Source organism: Miscanthus floridulus, unplaced genomic scaffold (genome assembly GCF_019320115.1).
Source record: "Miscanthus floridulus cultivar M001 unplaced genomic scaffold, ASM1932011v1 fs_201_2_3, whole genome shotgun sequence".
NCBI lineage: Eukaryota > Viridiplantae > Streptophyta > Magnoliopsida > Poales > Poaceae > Miscanthus > Miscanthus floridulus.
This window is the reverse complement of record NW_027096371.1, coordinates 181428-203525: the sequence shown is the minus strand read 5'-3', so window position 1 is coordinate 203525 and position 22098 is coordinate 181428. Positions and strand designations below refer to the sequence as shown.

General features: G+C 46.5%; 1 pseudogene; it reads left to right on the top strand.

Annotated features, from left to right (window-relative positions):
* The first annotated feature begins 1099 nt into the window (after positions 1-1099).
* LOC136530783 (glycine-rich cell wall structural protein 2-like) lies at positions 1100-1899 on the top strand (annotated as a pseudogene).
* The last annotated feature ends 20199 nt before the right edge of the window (positions 1900-22098 follow it).

The window sequence follows — 22098 nt, the reverse complement described above, 5'->3', positions numbered from 1 at the left end:
GAGAAGCAACGAGTGGGTGCGGGGTGGGTCACGGGATGGGATAACGATGCCGATGGGATAAGGAGTGGGGATCACGGGGCCACATCCGGACGGAAGTTGGGGCGGATGCCCTGTTCGTATTAAATTTGTATCACATATATTGCATTCTACCAACGAATTAGAATCTTCAAGCGTACTCTTTAAGAGTTAACTACAAAGTACTGATAATGTGATACTATAATGTGATGCTCTTTAAGAGTTTAAGTACAAAGTACAAAGTACAAAGTACAAAGTACTGTTAGTCCCAAAAGATATGTAAACCCTGGGTTACGTTACTATGGGTGATCTCGGTATCTTTTGATTGTCGTGTCACCAGCTCTGCATGCATCACAGCGCTGGAGAGAATGGTCAAATACATAGTCATGAGGATCATGCATATTTGAGTTACTGTAGTACGCATGTTTTTTACAAGTTTTTGGACCGTAACTATTCATCCCAAGCAAAAGCCAAGAAAAGGTAAAATAAATCCTTGCGAAAGTTAAAAAAAAAAAAAATCACTCTTCCTTTTGTTCTGAGGCAGGGTCAAATGGAGTGTACTCCCTCCGCCCCTTTTTTAACTGTCGTCTCGCTACCTTATATAAAAAATAATTAGTAATACAAGTACTAATGTGTGAAAGGTTTTAGTGCCTGGACAGTTTTGTCTCGTATATATATAGCTGAAAGCTTGTTTTAGTACCAGTGCAAGTCCGAAAATCGGCAAAGAGCTAGTTTAGTTTCAATGGGCCTTCCAAACACCGATGATGAATGCTAAAACTTAATTTGCGCCATCCACAATCTATGGATGGAGATGAGACGTAGCTGGTCTGCCTAGTCATCTAAAGAGAGCGTAACAAGTACTACTTTGCAACTTGCATATACTTAATGTTCAAGTAAAGGAGCTCCATTAATTCCAGTGGATTTTAAAAGCTTCCACTTGGTCTCCTATTGAAACACTACTACCATTAACGTGTGCAAGCTATGAAAGTAAAGAACCACTGCGTGGTCTCCAGCACTATAAATACCCATGCAGCATTCACTGGGAACTCATCTCAACTCAAACACTCTATAGTGGTGGCTCACAATGTCTGGCACAAAGCTAATATCACTAGGGCTCATTGTCCTCATGAGCTTGGGATTAGCCAATGCTGTAAGGGTGGCTAGATACTCTAGTGCTGATGGGACTGGCACTGGAGGGGGAGGGGGCGGCGGATATGCGAATGGCGGGGGATTAGGGTCTGGGTCTGGCACCGGATCAGGTGATAGTGGTCCTTATGGTGCCCATGCAAGTGCTGGAGGGGGTGGTGCAGGTGGTGGAACTAGCCAATATGGTGGGTCCGGATATGGTTCAGGGTTAGGGTCAGGTTCAGGATCTAGTACATATAGTCAAGGAGTTGGTCCTTATGGAGGAGAATCTTCTAATGCCGGTGGTGCCGGTGGTGGTGGGGGTGGAGGACAAGCTGGAGGTGCATGGAATTCCAATGCTCAAGGATCCGGTAGCGGCACCGGTTCTGGCTCTAGTTATGCTAACAGGTATTGGCATGGTTCAAGTGATGCGGGTGCAAGTGCTAACGGCATTGGTGATGGCACAGGAAATAGTGAAAATGGTGGTGGTGGCAGGTGGTTCTGGTGCCGGAACTGGATATGGCAATGCCTACCCATAAATTCCATATAAGCCAATCTAAAGTTGGAGGCCATGGTCGTCCTTCCTTGTTTGAAGTCGTAGAGTTATTTGTTTTCTTTGTCCCTTTGTTATACTTTTGTTAGTATTAAATTAATAAAGGGTTCAACTGTTCTAGCAACAGTCGCTGTCTTGTAATGTCCTTATATGAAGATGTTGTAACCATGTCTGTTTGTGAAAGGAAAAAATAACTTGTCCATCGCATGTGGCCACTATATCTAAATAAAATATTACGTTCTCTTTGGAGTGATTAAGTTGAGACGCCTACACCGTGCATGTTTACATGGTTATCAAAATAGTATATACCGATGAACTAGCTAGAGTAGTTTATATCACTTACGACGATAACTCCATCTGGGTCAATCCAGCCTAGAACATAATCAGCAAGAACTGCTGCCACAAGCCCATTTATGTCAGTGATAACTTTTGTTTTTAAAAAAAGTGATCCTGTGCATGGGCTTCACCATTTCATCCTCTATCCTGGAACAAAAACTTCTACAGCTGTACTTAATCAAACTGTCTTAAGTTTGCGAAAGGGTTGTAGCCTAGTGGTTATAAAATTAAAGCCTCAGTAGCACCTTAGATCCTGGGTTTTCACTCCCCGTGGGAGCGAATATTTTAGGATTTAGCGGCGTTGTGCTTTCAGTGGTAGGAGACGTTCTCGTTGACAGCAAGGCGCATGTAGTGACTTTATCAATCTCGAGAATTTGCCAGCCCAATCTTCAAAGATGCTCATAAGCATAGGGTTTGAATGTGTGTGTTCATATGGGTGAATGTATGTGCATTGTGAGTTTTTGAGTTGTACTGCGTAATCAGAAAAAAAAACTATCTTAAGTTTGACTAACTTTATATATAAAAAGAATAATATCATCTCTATGATACCAAACAAGGATATTATTAAAATATAGTTCATGGTACGTATTTATAGTAATTTATAGTAATAATACTAATTTCTGTTATAAATATTAGTGCTCTTTTTAATACATACTATCAATTTCAAAATAGTTTGACTTAGAACAATACTAGAAATTGATTTCTTTTAGAATAGAAATAGTACGCAACATATTCCGCTACAGTTAGCTTCTTCCTCTTGTCCACGGTTACGCACTACTCCGATATGCCCTCCATAACACGGCAAAGCCAGCCTTAAATATCATATCGGTCAACTAAAGTATATTGTACATTGAACCTTGAATCAAATAGTAATTTAAAAATTAAAATTTTCTGAATATTGTAGGAGTCGACGGACCCCAACAAAATTCACCAGCCACATGCTAATATAAATACCCTAAGTATATATGACGTAGCAGGCTTTATGTTAATTAAGCATCTGTGTAGCAAAAAAGGCTCAAACAACGTAGCCTAGTTTGGTGGTCGATGTTTTCTGCATTCGTTCATCGTGCTTCTTGGTAGGGGCGGTTCCCAGCTGTCCCTATGAAAACGTTTTTAGGGGGCGGCTGGTATCGATTTGTAAAGGCAGGTTCCCAGGCCGCCCCTGCAAATCAATTTGTAGAGGCGGCTGGCTGTTATCAGCCGTCCCTATAAATCCGATTTGTAGGGGCGGCTGGATATTGAGCCACTCCTACAAATCAATTTCCAGAAACGAAAAACGGGGCAAAAAAATAGCAAATTTCTTTTTTAACCAAGGAGGTCCTCATCGGCAACCACACACACCCTCACTCTATGGTAGCAGCATTTTTTCACGATTTTTGCACACTCTGCGTCGCCCGGGATTCAAACCGCCGACCTCTCTCTCGCACATCATCTCCTCTACCACTACACCTCACATTCACTTGTGTCCACAATCCATTTTGATTCCCCATGTATTATACAAAACTGAGCATAAATTGATTGTTTGAGGCCCTAAACTAATTCAAATGAAAAAGTTGTCAACTACAAAGTTTTATAACTTTTCGAGATCTACAACTTTCATTTTGATAGTTTTTTCGTCCGAGGTCACTTATAAAATTTGAATTTCAAATAATAGAAATTTGAACGTAGTTTTCCATGACAAGATGGTTTCAAATGAGAAAGTTATCAACTACAAAGTTTCATAACTTATCGAGATCTACAACTTTTATTTTTACTGTTTGTCCATCCGAGGTCGTTTAAAAATTTTAAATTTTAAATTTTTGGAAATTCAAACGTAGTTTTTCTTGATAAGATGATTTCAAATCAAAAAGTTGTCAATTACAAAGTTTCATAACTTATCGAAATCTACAACTTTTATTTTGGTTGTTTCTCCATCCAAGGTTGTTTCTCCATTTGTAGAGGCACCTACAAATTAATTTGTAGGGACGGCTCAATATCCAGCCGCCCCTACAAATCGGACCATTTGTAGGGGCGGCTGATAACACCGGCCGCCCCTACAAATTGATTTGTAAGGGCGGCTCATTTGGCAATCATTCGTAGGGGCGGCTCTATCACCAGCCGCCCCTACAAAAAATTCGTCCCGTTGCTAAAAAAAAAATGGTTTTTTTACGTAGTGGGCCAGTTCTAATCAATTATTCGTCTTCCATCAGTGATCCGTCCATATCATCGTACTTTTTAAACAATACATTATTGTTGGCATTACTACTATTGGTTTATTCATGCATAATTTAGATCTCATTTAGAGTGTTGCTGGAGACCTCTATATTCTTCAGGACCCATAGCAGATTTCGATCGGGGAGGGCAACGGAGTGGACGAGGTGGCTCGATTGCGCCGCATGCGTGGCTGCTCACCGGCTTGACATTCTTGTCCCTCGATTGCATGCCTTGTAGGAGGATCACAGACAAGGGAGTGAAAGAGGCCATATCTGCCATCTTTAGGTCATTGTACTCATGTTGTTATTCACATATGGATCACGGATGGATGTACTGTTTGGATCCATGTCTGCTTGATTCGTAGAAGGCAGTCGAGTCTTTTGGAGGCCACCAAGGCGTGCAACACAAATAATATATGGAATGATGGATACATATACTGCACATGTGTCGGTTGCAAAAGTCAGAAGTAGTTTCAAAACATGGAGCCAATTTGTTGTCATCTACTGCTTAAGGGGTTCATGGAACTATGGTTTGGAATAAGCATGGAGAAGATGGTGGCAACTTACTTCAAGAAACCTCTGTCGGGTGTTGGTTTGAGCCAGCAGTGATGCTAAGTTTCTGGATCCTAGGCTTATGACCCGCCAATGTTAAGTCACCACTGCCGGCTCAAGCACAACTGGCAGTGATTGTGCATTTCCGGCGTAGTGAGACAATGGTTGATATACAATATTGCCCTTAGAACAAATGTGCTTGTTGCATGCATCACCCTTAGATGATGGCTTATTTTGAGATTACACGGTACAATGTAGACACTCACAACGCATTCAAACTCACCCCTATGAACTCATGGATGCAAACTGTCGGGGGCTATGATACCTCATGTATCTTAAGACACTGATTAGTTAGCCGCTCAGGCAGCCCACGGTACGCCTAGCTAGTATAAGCCCAAACAATCGAGGCCAAACACAAGGGCAAGGGTAGGCCACGACCTCTTCCCTCAGCCTTCACTGCGCGCTGCGCAATTCCTCATGACCTCTCCCCCATCCAGACCTCTAGGAGGGGCGGGGAGAGATCGAGCCCCGCCAAGCGTACTTGTTCTGACAAGAGCATGCTCACCACAGTGACCACGCAAGGACAAAGGGGACAACAGTGCCCCTCAGCCCGGTCAGATATCATCCCTGCGCCACATAGCACATACAAGACAGCACCGCCGAGCTGTGATGGCCAGTATGGCGTCCCTCCGTCCAAATATGGCCTGAGAAGATAGATGTACGACCCCACCCACTATGGGATGGGGGCCACGACGATGGCCTTGACATTTGAGGCCAACTAAGTGAACGAGGGCCACGACCCCTGAAGCACGGGATCATGGCCACCGACACAATGAGCAGCAAGACGATCAACGGCCTGGGGGCAGCCACCAACTCCTATACGATGCCTCCGGGAGATCAGGAGGCGATGACGAAGGCCACGATGAAACCATGTTGCGCAGGACAGCTGGCGAAACACCACCATGCCAACAGTGCCACCACGGCCGACACTGTAGCAACACGCCACACAATGCCACGATGTGGGCATATGACCATGACGATAGCCACACCCGGACATGCACCACAAGACGGCAGTACTTGCAAACCAAATTAGCTAGGTTTCCTTCCTTAGGATCATGACCCCTCGGTCGGGAGAACCTCCTTCTTTGTATGTGACCTGGCCCTAGGACTCTATATTAGAGCAGCCCGGGCACCCTTCCTATCATCTTTGGACTCTTGAGGCGTTCATTCGAGCAGTCCATCTTCTAGCTCTAGCTCTAGCTCTCCTACCTCTTCCACCATTGTTGCACCCCTCCATTGTAAGAACTTCAGAGAATTCAAGCGAGGAATATGCACTCAATCACCTCTGAGACGAGACATAGGGCTCCGGCCTAAACCAGTATAACTCCTTGTGTGTTTTGGATGCTACCATCGTCTTCCTAGAGCAGCACTACATTTGTATAAATTCACTAGTCGGTTTACAAAACACCGACAGTTGGCATCCCAGGTAGGGGATAGTCGCGCAGTCTCATTGTTGAGAAGGAAGCGCCTCTAGTGGAACGTGGCTAATCAGGGCGCACATGAGCGATGAAGCCATCCACCGCCAAGCGACGGCAGTCACTAGTGATCAGGTGGCTATCCGGCACCACGCCTTGCAAGGCCAAGACTAGAACTAGGGTCAAATCCCTCATGACAGACTAACAGTCCATCATGCCATTGCGAACTATTAGCTTTTACATGGAGGCACGTTCATTCGAGGAAGCTAGGCAGATCGAGCCACATCACCCTTAGAACCCACTATTGGTCACACCTGCTCCTCAACGAGAGCGGCAACCACACCCAGAAGCAGAGACATGACGACTGCGACGTCGTCGTGCCACGATGACTCATGCATCAGAACGCACAAGCCCTCCCGGCCATGGACTTCAATGAGCTAGACATGAAGAAGCCATCCCTAGGGGCTCACAAGCCCGCCAAGGATGCCGAGCCAACAAGGATCGACCCAAGGCCGCCCGAGAGGTCAACCCACATCGACTACGACCATTCCAAGTGATAGGGAAGCATCCACACCAGCTTGCGGTCAAGAAACCATAACGATTCCACCACGAGCACATGCTCGGGGGCTTAATGTGCCCTGAGCAATGACGACCAGATACACGATAGCTTCCAGTACACCACTCAGTCATGTCAACTCTATCCCTACCTTCTCTACCTCAGTACGTTCACAAAAACATGTAGGCTCACTCACAGTTCTGAAAAACTAAGAGCCAAGCTGTAGAGTAGACCAGAGAACATGATACCCATACTAGTCAATCCTAGCGCCGTTTACCTATCTAGTGACCCAATCCAACTCGCAACAGCGGTTCGGACATGACTCACTCATGGGGCTACACATATGGGCATGCACTTATGAGTTTCAAAAGAGCAGTATTGTTTGTCATCGTCCCAGCGACCCATTTCGAGTCCTTTCCGATCGCTCCTCGCACCATGACGAACTAGTGACCCGCTCCTTGAGCTCTCAGTTCAAACCAAAGAGGTCGCTTCGGCTAAGCCACATGGACCAGCTCCTGAGGCAAGGCTAGGCACCCACGCATGAGCCTAAAGGGAACAGGGGCGCTAGTTCGCTCAAGGCAAAAGGAACGAGAACAAATAGAACTCTTGCCGCCTGCTCATTTTCCTCTTGCATCATACCAGATCTACGACCTGCCCTCGACGTCCCACAGCACCGTCAGGCCACACATTGTTTAAGCCCCATGGGCTAGCCCCAGGCTAAAACGCACACCTACGTGTTCAGGACTAAGGGGAATGGAGCACATTCCAATTCCATTGAGAAGAAAGTGAAAAGGTAGCAAAATGGCAAACAAATGTGCCAACCACACATCTTATACACACAAATTGCTAGCATGTCCATTACAATAAGACCATCCACATAGCATAGAACCCTTACACCAAAGACCCTCATACACCGGAAGTCAGGTACTAGCAGTGGATGCAGACGGCTGACATCGTACCTGCAAGGACCTCCGCACCATGAGTGGTGGCACTACCTATGGCGAGGATATCGTTGTTAGACTTCTTCTATGCGTAATCTCGACCAACAGCATCAAAATCAATGCCACCATAGTGTGAGCCAACATTTGTCAAGGTGGCATGTACACAGCAGCGGAATCCCCTAGAAATCATGGGATCCTGCTAGAGGCAGGCCTCATCAAGATGAAGTTCCAGTTGGGCATTCCCCCGGCCGGCGCCGAGCATGACGTCACAAAGAGCCCGAGCGGAGACAGTCAACACCGCTAGTTGGTCGCCCATTTCCAACATCTTCTTGTTCATAGCTGCCTTCTCCTCCAGATCTGAGAGCACCCTTGCGCACAACCATGAAGAAAGCAACTAGTTCATGACCAGGTATAGTAAGCCAAAAGCGCAACACAAAATAGAAGAGAACTCACCACCACAGGCGGAGTGCAGTTTCTGGCACTCGACATCGAGACGCTGACGCCCCTGCTCGGCTTCATTCTGAGCAGTGCCAGCCGAGATGAGATCGGTCTCTTAGACGGCCAACACAACCTTGAGACTGGCCACCTAGGACATTAGAGCCTCGATCTGTGATTGAGCCCGTGTCTCCTAATAGAACAATTCCTCCTTCAACCGCTGGGAAGCTTCTAGCTCCCCATGCAAATGTTGCACTTCAGCTTCCGCCGCATCTAGGCAGCCATGGTCAGTGGCACCCCCTACCTAGTGCCTGATTGGCTAGGTGCAAGAATTGTGACTTCTCCATTGAAGTCTTCGCCAACCTCTGCACAAAAAGAGGGGAGATCAAATGATCACGGAAAGCATAGAACAAGCACAACAAATTTAGAGGGTTGGACGGCCTACCTGTGCTTGGGCCACCTCCTCATCGATCATCAGCCACATGACCTCCATGCCCAGCTAGGCGACTGTGGTGATCGCATCGCCCATCTTGGACAAGGCCACCCGAACACCTTCAAGGCTCTAAGAGGCCACCTCCCTCGTGGCTTGTTGGGCTGCATCATCCACCATGAATAGAGCCTTGCCAAAGTTCACGAGATGCGGCCACATGAAGAAGTCCTCACCTAGCTTAGATTCCACCTCGCGGTGGACAAAAGCTACAACCCTCAAACCACCAGAAGTTGCCTCTTTAGGTGGGGGCTAACAGTGGGCGACGAGCCCGTGCCTGCCTCTAGGGAAGTAGCAGCGCCATGTATGCCATCAGCTAGACTACACCCATGGCCTCACTCGCCTCTGCACCTAGTGCGAGTGTGATCTCTAGCCATAGTGGAGCTCTCCTCGAGGGACGAACATAGGTCCATGATGGGGGGAAGTATGTCCATCATCCCCAAGGCAGAGTTGTCACCCAATGACTCTAGTCACATGGAAGGGCGCACACTGCTCACGGGCGTCGTCAGGGCTATGAGCCCAATGAGGGGCTCCCTACACCATGAAGACCATCAGGACCAGACATTCGAGACTTGTGAACAACTGCAACAAAGACAAGATTAAAAAATGGCACACCTAGTGGAATGTTCCACAAAGGGTAGGATAATCTGCCTCTTCGCACACTAGTTCCGTCGAAAGGGTCACAGTAGGAGGTGTCGCTACTGACACTGCTATGTCGAAGGCCAGTGAGGCGCCCCCAGTCATGTCAGTAGCATTAACCTCCTCTGCATTGTGACCTTCAATGGCCCCCACTGACCACATCCTCTATCGTCAACCCCATGCGGGATGCTCAACCACCACGTCAATTGAGAGGGCACTAAAGGAGGTACTAGTCATCTCTCTTGGACAACACTGCCGATCGGTGATGGCTAGTATGGCAGCCCACCATCCAAATATGGCCTGATAAGAAAGATGTATGGCCCCACCCACTATGGGATGGGGGCCAAGACGGCTGGCCTTTACTTTTGAGGCCAACAAAGCCAATGAGGGCCATGACCCCTAGAGCTAGGGATCATGGCTGCTGGCACAACAAGCAAGAAGACTGATCAATGGCCTAGGGCCAGCTACCAACTCCTGTACAACGCCTCTAGGGAGATCAGGAGGCGATGACGAAGAGCATAATGAAACCATGCCACGTAGGCACGGCTGGTGAAACACCATCGTGCCCACAATGCCACCACAACCAACACTGTAGCACCACGCCACACCATGCCGCGATGTGGGCACATGACCATGATGATAGCCATGCCCATACATGCACCACAAGACTGGCGGTACTTGCAAGCCAAATTAGCTAGGTTCCCTTCCTCAGGCTCATGACACCTCGGTTGGGAGAACCTCCTTCTTTGTATGTGACCTAGCCTTGAACTCTATATTAGGGCATGCCTGGGCACCCTTCCTATCATCTTTGGTCTCTCGAGGCTTTCATTCGAGCAGTCCATCTTCTAGGTCTAGCTCTCCTACCTCTTCCACCATTCTTGCACCCATCCATTGTAAGAACTTCAGTGCATTCAAGCGAGAAACATGCACTCAATCACCTCTGAGACTAGATGTAGGGCTCCGGCCTGAACTAGTATAACTCCTTGTGTGTTTTGGATGCTACCATCATCTTCCTAGAGTAGCATGACATTTGTATAAATTCACTAGTCGGTTTACAAAACACCTGACAGTTGGCATGCCAGGTAGGGGACAGTCGCGCACTGTCGTTGTTGAGAAGGAAGCTGATGGCTCCTCGCACCATTGATGGACTCACCCATGGAATGGCCCTCGGCGGCCATATCCATCACGGGAACCCCGAGTTCATCGGCTGTCGAAAGTGCCAGCGCCCATGTCCATCTTGAGCCATTGTTAGGTCCACCCTGGAGACCTAAACCCCATGGCCCATGGTGGACACACTCTCAGAATGGCCCTCAGTTAGTGTATCCTAGAGTTCACCTACATAGGGGGGACAATACCCTCTCTCATCACTCGCCATGGCCATGTTTTCCACCCAAGAAACCAGAGTCCTATGGCTCATGGCGAGCTCACCTATGGAATGGCCCTCGGCGGCCGCAACCTTTGGCGAAAACAATGAGATCGTCCATACCCATGGGCTAACACCCATCAAGGGCCTCTACCCCAGTCCAGGTCCATCGTTCAACAAGCCTAGATCCTATGGTACAGTCAGTGTCCTGAGCAACACCGCCTCTAGTGGAACATGGCTAATCAGGGCGCACATGAGCGATGAAGCCATCCGCCACCAAGTGGCGGCATCACTAGTGATCAGGTGGCTATCTAGCACCATGCCTTGCAAGGCCAAGACCAGAACCAGGGTGAAATCCCTCATGACGGACTAACAGTCCAGTCATGCCATTACGAACTATTAGCTTTTACATGGAGGCACGTGCATTCAAGGAAGCGGGCCCTCTAAGAGCATGATGTGCCATGCTAGGTGGACTGAGCCACATCACCCTTAGAACCCACTTCCGGTCACACCTGCTCCTCAATGAGAGTGGCAACCACACCCAGAAGTAGAGACATGATGACTAGCAACATCGTCGTGCCACGATGACTCATGCATCAGAATGCACAAGCCCTCTCGGCCATGGACTTCAATGAGCCAGACACTGAAGAAGCCACCCTTAGGGGCTCACAAGCCTGCCAAGGACTGCCAAGCCGACAAGGATCGACCCAAGGCCGCTCGAGAGGTCAACCCACACTAGCTACAACCATTCCAAATGATATTGAAGTGTCCACACCAGCTTGCGATCAATAAACCATAATGACTCCAACACGAGCACATGCTCGGGGGCTCAACGCGCCTCGAACAACGACGACCAGATCCACGATAGCTTTCGGTACACCGTTCAAGCACTGTCAACTCTATCCCTAGCTTTTCTACCTAAGCACGTTCACAAAAATGTGTAGGCTCACTCACAAGTTCCAAAAAACTTAGAGCCAAGCTATATAGTAGACCAGAGAACATGATACCCATACAGTCAATCCTAGCGCCGTTTACCTATCTAGTGACCCGATCTGACTCACACTAGCGGTCGGACATGACTCACTCATGGGGCTACACATATGGGCATGCACTTATGAGTTTCAAAAGAGTAGCATTGTTTGTCATCGTCCTAGTGACCCATTTTGAGTCCTTTCTGATCGCGCCTCGTGCCATGATGAACTGGTGACCTGCTCCTTGAGCTCTCGTTCATACCAAAGAGGTCACTTTGGCTAAGCCACATGGACCAGCTCCGAGGCAAGGCCAAGCACCCACGCACGAGCCTAAAGGGAACAGGGGCGCTAGTTCGCTCAAGGCAAAAGGAACGAGAAGAAATAGAACTCTTACCGCCTGCTCATTTTCATCTTGCATCATACTAGATCTACTGACCTACCCTCGACGTCCCACAGCACTGTCAGGCCACACATTGTTCAAGCCCCATGGGCCAGCCCTAGGCTAAAACAGCACACCTACACATTTAGGACTAAGGGGAATGGAGCACATTCCAATTCCAACTGATAAGAAAGCGAAAAGGCATCAAAATAACAAACAAATGTGCCAACCACACATCTTATACACACAAATTGCTAGCATGTCCATTACAATAAGACCATCCACATAGCACAGAACCCTTACACCAAAGACCCTCATACACCAGAAGTCTGGTACAAGTGGTGGATGCAAATGGCTGACATTGTACCTGCAAGGACCTCCGCACCATGAGTGGCGGCACTGCCTATGGCAAGGATATTGTTGTTAGACTTCTCCGACGCGTAACCTCAACCTAACAGCATCAAAATCGAAGCCTGCCATAGTGCGAGCCAACTATTTGTCAAGGTGGCATGTACACAGCAGTGGAATCCCTCAGAAATCATGGGATCCAGCTAGAGGAGGGCCTCGTCAAGATGAAGTTCTAGTTGGGCATTCCCCCGACCGGCACCGAGCTTGACATCACAAAGAGCCCGACCGGAGATGGACAGCACCACCAGTTGGTCGCCCATTTCTAACACCTTATGGTTCATAGCTACCTTCTCCTCCTGATCCAAGAGCAGCCTTGCACACAACCCTAAAGAAAGGAACTAGCTCACGACCAGGTATAGTAAGCCAAAAGCGCAACACAAAATAGAAGAGAACTCATTGCCCCAAGCCATGTGTTGTTTCTAGCACTCAGCATTGAGACGCTGACGCCCCTGCTCGGCTTCATTCTGAGCAGTGCCAGCCGAGATGAGATCGGTCTCTTGGACGGCCAACGCAACCTTGAGACCGGCCACCTGGGACATTAGAGCCTCGATCTGGGATTGAGACCATGTCTCCTGATGGAGCAGTTCCTCCTTCAACCGCTAGGAAGCTTCTAGCTCCCCACACAAATGTTGCACTTCAGCGTCTGCTGCATCTAGGCGGCCACGGTCAGCGGCACCCCATGCCTATGCCTGATAGGCTCGGCGTAAGAATTGTCACTTCTCCATTAAAGTCTTCGCCAACCTCTACACAAAAAGAGGGGAGATCAAATGATCATGGCAAGCACAGAACAAGCACAACAAAATTAGAGGGTCAGACGGCCTACCTATGTTTGGGCTGCCTCCTCATCGATCATCAGCCACACAGGCCTCCGTGCCTAGCTGGGCGACTATGGCGATCACATCGCCCATCTTGGACAAGGCCACCCAAACACCTTCAAGGCTCTGAGAGGCCACGTCCCTCATGGCTTGTTTGGCTACATCATCCACCATGAATAGAGCCTTGCCAGAGTTCACGAGATGCGGCCACATGAAGAAGTCCTCACCTAGCTTAGATTCCACCTCGCGGTGGACAAAAGCTGCTACCCTCAAGCCACTAGACGCTGCCTTTTCAGGTGGGGGGCTAACAGTGGGCGACTGATCCCATGCCTGCCTCCAGGGAAGTAGTAGCGCCGTGTCTGCCATCAGCAAAACTACCCCCATGGCCTCACTCGCCTCCGCACCAGCGCAAGTGTGATCTCTGGCCATAGTGAAGCTCTCCTCGAGGGACGAACATAGGGCCATGATGGGGGGAAGTCTGGCCATCATACCCAAGGCAGAGTTGTCACCCGATGACTCTGGCCACATGGAAGGGCGCACACTGCTCACCGACGGCATTTAGGCTATGAGCCCTATGAGAGGCTCCCTACACCATGTAGACCATCAGGACCAGGCATTCAAGAATTGTGAACAACCGCACCAAAGACGAGATAAAAAAATGGCGCACCTAGTAGAACTTTCCACAAAGGGCAGGATAATCTGCTTCTTCGCGCACAATTCTATCAAAAGGGTCATAGCAGGAGGTGCCGCTACTGACACCACCAGGTCGGAGGCCAGCGAGGTGCCCCAGTCGCATCAGCAGCATTAACCTCCTCCGCATTGTGACCTTTAGTGGCTCCCACGCCCGCGGCCTCTGTCGACCCCATGCGGGATGCTCAACCACCATGTCAACAAGAGGGCACTAAAAGAGGTACTAGTCCTTTCTCTTGGACAACACTGCCGAGTAGTGATGGCTAGTATGGTGGCCCACTATCCAAATATGTCCTGACAAGATAGATGTATGACTCCACCGACTATGGGATGGGGGCCACGACTGGTGGCATTGACTTTTGAGGACAACAAAGCTAACGAGGGCCACGACCTAGGAGCACGGGATCATGGCCGTCAGCACAATGAGCAAGACGACGATCAATGACCTAGGGGCAACCACCAACTCCTATTCAATGCCTCTGGGAGATAAGGAGGCGATGACAAAGGCCACAATGAAACCATGTCGTGTAGGACGGCTGGCGAAACACCATCGTGCCCACAATGCCACCATGACCGACACTGTAGCACCACGCCACACCATGCCGCGACGTGGGCACATGACCATGATGATAGCCATGCCTAGACATGCACCACAAGATGGCGGTACTTGCAAGCCAAATTAGCTAGGTTCCCTTCCTTAGGCTCATGACACCTCGGTCAGGGAGAACCTCCTTCTTTGTATGTGACCTAGCCTAGAACTCTATATTAGGGCAGCCCGAGCACCCTTCCTATCATCTTTGGACTCTCGAGGCTTTCATTCGAGCAGTCCATCTTCTAGCTCTAGCTCTCCTACCTCTTCCACCATTCTTGCACCCCTCCATTGTAAGAACTTCAGTATAACTCCTTGTGTGTTTTGGATGCTACCATCATCTTCCTAGAGCAGCACGACAATTGTATAAATTCACTAGTCAATTTACAAAACACCGACAGTTGGCATGCCTAGGTAGGGGACAGTCGTGCACTCTTGTTGTTGAGAAGGAAGCGATGGCTCCTTGCACCGTTGATGGACTCACCCAGTGGAATGGCCCATGGCGACCATATCCATCATGAGAACTCTGAGTTCATCGGTGTCGAAGTGCCAGCAGCCCATGTCCGTCTTCAGCCATTGTTAGGTCCTCCACCCTGGAGACCTAGACCCCATGGCCCACGGTGGACACACTCTCAGAACGGCCCTTAGTGGCTGCATCCCAGAGTTCACCTACATAGGGGGGGACAGTACCCTCTCTCATCACTCGCCATGGCCAAGCTTTCCTCCCCCTAATCAAGACTCCAAACCCTAACCAGATCAAGCTCAGGCGTAAATAATAACCCCTGAAGTCTAGCTATATATATATAGTTATTTAAGTTTAAGCCACTGACTCGCTCCATTTGCAATTGCACGACTAGTGTATGGTTTTCATTTATATATAGTTGTGGTAATTAAGATGGCCACGCCACAAGACTGACTATGAATAGAATGAGGCCATGATGAACATTATCAATGTCGGCACTAAATATGGCCCCAACCAGAACTTGGCTGACCCGGAGTTATATGATAGCTCTCAATACTTATTGAATTTTGGAGATGAGCAAGAACTTCTTGTGCAAGAAAATCCTGACTGAGATATATTTGTTAATAATCTTGCATCTCTTATATATATATAATTAAACATAATTCCATTAATTCATATAGATATGCATTACTGAATCTTTGTGTTTCTACGTACGTAGCCCTCTGGATCGACGACGTCGATGAAAAGTAAAAGTGTACGAGGCCCAAAAAACCGTTAGAGGGCCACCACATAATCACAGAAGTCGATCCTAATACCTGGCAAACTGCTCCTGCCAACAAAGAATGCAAAGAAATTTGCAAACCACTATGGGGTTCTTGTTAGGGACAGGCTCCCGATCAGCACCCGTGATTGGAAAATGAAGAAGGAATCTCCTCAGATCAGTTTTGTCTCTGAGCGAGACAAGGACATTCTTTGGGATTCAATCACTGCACATTTGCATCTACCAGGAGGTGAAGATATAAAAATAACTAGTTAAAAGTTGGGATCTCAAGAAGATGGCCACACAATTCTAGACCTAGAAGAAGAAGCTATACAATGAATTTGTGAAGAAGAATCTGACTCCAGATTTCAGTGATAATAGCCCATACAAAAATTTGAAGGATGACTGGCCTGAATTTGTGAGGTACAAGAACTCAGAAGAGTGTGAGGCATAGGTGAGAAGGATCCAACAGAATGCGCTGACAAATGGTATACCATCATAAAACAGAATTAGGTGGCTATAGGAGTGGCTTTCCTAGGTGTCAAAGAATGGTAGCAGACCTGCTTTCTAAAGGGGTCTGTCCATTTTCAATCGATTGGCCCGAACGCTCCAAGAATTGGTTTTTCGTGCAAGGGGGACCACTGGACCTAGAGACCAGGGGAGCCGGTTGTTGGTGGGCAAATCAAAATAGTAGCACAAAGACTTTTCGATATTGTAGATGCTTCTGCCAGTGTTGCCTTTGTGCCCAACCGAGAGAAGGATGAGCTGATGTATGCCCTCTAGACTCCTGAACACCCTAGGTGAATGCGAGGCAAAGGGTTGATTTTGTGGCGGCATTGCTTCCTTGAGGACACCTCTACCTACAGAAGCCACCAGTGAAGGAAGGATGAGGAGGTAGAGTGGATCTGTAGGTTAGAGGAGGTGGTGCTTTCGATCGTAGGAGAAAGAACTAAACATGGAGGCGAGAATGCAAGAGAAAATTAGACGGCAAGTGGCACTATAGTTGAGTAGCCAAAAGTAGTCAACATTAGAGCATGGAGTTAACGTTAGCCCCCCTCAGCTAAGAAGCACCTGCACTTCCATTGAACTCCCAAATCAAGATGACGCATTGTAGGACTTCCCTATGGATGACATCACTGTGCCTTTGACGCCATGTGAGCTGCACATTCCCATGGGGAATAGCACAGTCATGGTGTCACATGGTATTGTTTCTTCTGTGTTCCCTGACAAGACACCAAGAAGCCATGGGAATCCAATTCCACCTGGATATTATAGCAGTCTCAGTGGATAGAGTTATCAAAGAATATAGGAAAGTTGCTCTTGACTTTCCTGGAGGTGATGGGGAAATACCCTAGGACAAGTAGAGCATTCATTCATTATATGGCGCAAGTGCTACATCATTATTCCCGGTGCGGCGACTAGGGTATCCGTCACCTCCTCCTCAACTACATCATGATAGGTGCAGATGAAAGTGAACGAAACAGTTTTTCAATAATCATTCTCAATTATTGGCTTCTCGTGTATAACCATTTACTCACAATCATTTTGGTACTCACAGGTCTCCCAACTTGAGTGCATTTTTTCCATCCCATGATGATCATCAGAGTGCTCTGAACGATGAAGTCCCCGTTGAAGAAGAAAGCCAGCCATCGTAAAACAAAGACCCTAGACAAGCTACCTTACGAGAAGTCTGAAGAGGAATCAAAAGCGGTGGGACAAAAAGATTTGGATAACTAGCGGTAAACTGTAGCAAAATCAATAGCAAATAAGAAGGAACTTATGAAAACCCCACCAAAGGCGCACTACATAGCTCAACAAGAACTAAGGAAAAGAGTCAGTGAAGTGAAGAAAAAGCAGCGTGAGGCATGTAAGCCCTCGCCATTATCGAAACTATGAACGCTCTCTTGACAAGTCATATAAGGCGTTGCTGAAAGCAAAGAGAGTAGGGAAAGATGTTGCACAGCATGGGTATCAATCTAAGCAATCTATTGACCTGCTAGTTCTTAAGGATGATTGTACAAATGCACAAGGCGGTCCAATCGATATGGAGGCACTCCAAGACTTCATGGACACAACAGGTCTCACACCTCAACAACTCAATGGGAGAGGATCGATACCAATGGCCAAATTTGATATTTACCGAACCTATGTGTATAGCAGGAGTCTTGTCAACCCTAAGTCCTGGTCATCATTAGGTATGCAAATGTTCTTGTTAAACAAGTGGTACTTAAATGCATGTGCGAAGGAAGAGGCATGGCTTCTTGCTAGAGTTAGACTAGAGCATTACTTCAATGGCTATGACGTTGTGCATATTGAGTTCAATGAATTACACCAACTTATTAAATTAGGACTCTCTCGACAAATCTCTCCTCAACTGCTGGTGTCTGTAAGTGATTCGTTCTACAATTGAAGTAACTTGCATGTTAGTTTGTTGTCTATATATAGTTATCCTCACACTATATATATTCTTTTGTACTATATAAATGCAGGATATGAGATGCTGAAACTAAAGAAAAAAAGGTTAACTGATGTTGGTTTCATGGATCCGAATCGCACATTCAAAGACACGGTTACTCCATATGATAGATAGCGACCTCAAGTGGAGAAGAATCTGTTTAGGTTCTTAGATAAGCAACGTGACAAGACACTGGTACTCTTCCCTTACAACTTCAAGTGAGTGTTAATGTCTTGTGCCCATTTTATTTTGCTTACTCCATGTTGACTTTAGTTAATGAGTTATGTCTGCAGTTTAAACATGTAGCTTTCACTAGATACTACTGGTCATCAATATGCCCAGGAGTCTTGTACAGATCTTTGACTCAGTGAGAAAACCCGAGAAGATTACCAAGAAATGATAGATATTCTCAAGTGGTTAAATTTCGGTCTCGCGCACTGTATACTCCCTTATGCCATTTTATTTTTGTTAAGCAGTGCTTGGAAAACGTTCGCCTAGAAACACCATTATGGTCATTCAAAAGTGCCTCTGGATATAGTCCAATACCCAGTAAGTACTAGCTAGGTCACCACATCTTTATTTAGTTCAATTTATTATTACCATGTTTTATTGGTTGATGATGAATCTTTTTCTCAGTAAAGTTGTGTCTGCAGTAGGGATCGGAAGAACAACTTATGTGGATATTACATCTGCGAGTTCCTCATGGAGTACTCAAGGAGAACAAGTGAAGAGATCCTCGAAGTACGTACAAAATATACACAATTGATTTATTACCATTGTCTTGATATATATAATCATACTTTTCCTTTCATTTGAATTGAAGGTTGAATGGAGGGAGTAAAGAGTTCTGTGATGTGACCAGATCAAAGCAATTCAAGAGGCATTATCAGGATTTCTTATGGATGAGGTCATAGATCCCAAAGGCGCATACTACTATGACCCTAAAGAAGTTATTACCTAGTAGCCATACGACTGATGAAGATTAGGGTTCGATGAAATCCCAAGGACATGAGTACAAGGTTTTTGTGACTTTATTATGTAGATATTCCATGCATGTACAACCTCTTGAAATATTATATATATATATAGTTTCATACATTTTAGTGTGATATTTATGTATAATACTTGAATGGAACCTTATACGTACATATATATGGACGTATATTAGCAACGTAGAATTCATATACGGAAAGCTAATCGAAACCAAAAGGAATTGAATTGAAAAGAACCCATAAAATGAAAAGGAAAAAAAGAAAAAAAGAACCTTTAGTACCAGTTGGAAAAACCAACCGGGACTAAACGTGCCAGCCCCGGTGCAATGTCTGGGGACCCATTTAGTCCCGGTTGATAATAGAAACTAGGACTAAAGGTCTACTTTCAGTCCCGGTACACAGAACCAGGACTAAAGGGGGGGGGGGCTTTAGTCCCGGATTCGCATTCCTGGTTGGAAAACTAGGACTAAAGGGGGTTTCCCCAACCAGGACTGGTGCTCAGTCCTGTACTAGTGTAAGTACATCCAAGTAGCAAAGTGGGTACATGTTACAAATGGTCTTAGCAGTATACTTGTTATGCTCTCTCTAGCTAGATGATCTGCTAAGTCTCATGTCCATAGATTATGGGTGCCACAAAGTTTTTGCATTCACCGGTGTTTGTATGGCCCATTGAAACTAAACTAGCTCCTTGCTCCGGTTTAAGTAGTTCAGTTTATTTGTATTGTTCCTCTCGATATACCATGAAGTACAAAAGTAGTGCCTGGAATTTATTTAGATTCACATCTCTCTCCTTGATGTGTGCAAATATATTTCTAAAACAAAAGGAAGAGTGGTCTTACTTTCACAAGGTTTATGGGCGCTCACTTGAACATCATATAAACTTTTCCTTGGCTTTTGCTTTGGATAAATAGTTTCAGTTGAAAGACTTGTGAAAAACACGCATACTTCAATACACTCATATAAATGCTCATGACTCTGCACTGCAGTTAACCATTCTCTCCAGCACTGTGAAACATATATGCACAGCTGGTGACACGACAATCAAAAGATAACACTAGATCACCCATAGTAATTTAACCCAGGGTTTGTATATCTTAATGGTCAGGCTCTAGCACGCACTATATATATCTCATTGGTAATTCAACCCTGTGTGTATAATTTATACTAACAGATAGTGAAGCTAGTAAACGAGGACCTGCATGCATGAAGTCTTATCAGACTGCACGTTTGAAGATCAACACAGGCATCCAGCACCCGAACAGTTCTGTTCCTCTTGCAATGGTTGACATTGCAGACAGGTGACCTCGAGGTTTTCACAACGACTTTGACAATTTCAAGCATGGACTTAAGACTACTCTTATGTGGAGCTGGCGAACTCGATAAGCGAGACAAACTCTCACGAGGTTAATTAATTAGTACAATGCAAGCTGTATTAGTAGTGAAACAATCCTTGAAGGCTTGAACCCTAAGCTTCCACTTGCAGTAGTTGGATCATTTGGATCAAAGTGGACAAAAGTCAGGCAGATTGTCTGGTTCACCGTTCACCTTATTAGCAACAATGTTTTACAGAGGTTATGTCTTTGGGACCTCGTCTTAGGCGTCAGATAGTATTGTCAAGAAAATGCTTGCGCCACCAAACTAGTAACTGTAACAATACCAATGTAACCAAACAATCTCTTCTTTCCAATGCAAGGACTGAGTTGCTAATTTTTTCCATACATCCCTTGTCATTTGCTTAATTACATCGTGATGGCACCTAGCAACTTGATTGGATCTGTCTTATGGGTGCAATCAGGTGATTGCATCACACAAAGCAATAAAGCCAATTTGGAAACCTACAAACTACCAATGTGGTGTAAAAAGGCATGCACAACTAAGGAGGGTCCATTTGTTCTTGCTGCCCTTTAGTTAGGTTACTTATCTTCAAAACCTATATTGGACTCCACACATCACATTTTTACAAGCTTTCTTCAACATTGATTTATTTCTTATTGTTATAGTCTCCACTATAATTTGAGACCCAACTTCAAATCATGCCTAACAAGCCGAGCCAGAGTGGAATTGACTTTCATTAAAAATGCACTAACTTTGATTTCAAATGGAAAATTAATGTAACTAAATCAATTTTGAAGCAAACCTGTCGACGATCAAAATGACCAGAAAGCATGGCATGACTTTTAGGCAATGTTTCTGATAAAAATATGGCCACGAAAATATATTTGGAACATTGCATGGAAGTCTAGGGATCAAAAGAGGAGTAGAGGCAGCGCAACCTCTGCTGAACCGACCTGGCCGTTTCTCAGGCCGGCCGAGCCAGCTGCCCTCTCTCTGGCACGGCTGTTGCCCGCTGGCCATGACAGAACCGGCCAGGCCGGTTTGGGATCCGGCCAGGCCAGTCCCCCTGTGCTAGTTGCTGCCCAACTGTCATGGCTGGTTTGGGAACCGGCCAGACCGGTTTCCCTATGCATCCAATCGGCTAGGCTCCCATGGGCCACGACAAAACCGGCTACTGGCTAGGCCGGTTTGCCTATTCGAGTCCGAACCAGACTCTTTCCAAATTGGTGTTTGGGAATATTTTTTGTATAGGAAACATGGAGATCATGATTTGGACTCGTTTCCTATTAGGATAAGAGTACCCCCTCTATATATATCAGAGGATCATGGCCAATTGAAGGATCCAACACTCAATCCTCTTTTTTACATCTATTACCCAACTTTTGCCCTTTTCCAACCCTCTTGTTGTTCGATGCATCTCTCCGCGAGATTCATCAGTGTTCTAGGTAGCCTTGCTGATCCTAGAACAACCCTAGGCAGTGCTCCTCCCCGATGGGTCCCCCCGGGAGGTGTTCCCTAGGCTTGTGCGGTGAAGGATGGCTCAATATTTGGCCTAATCAATTTCTAGATCGG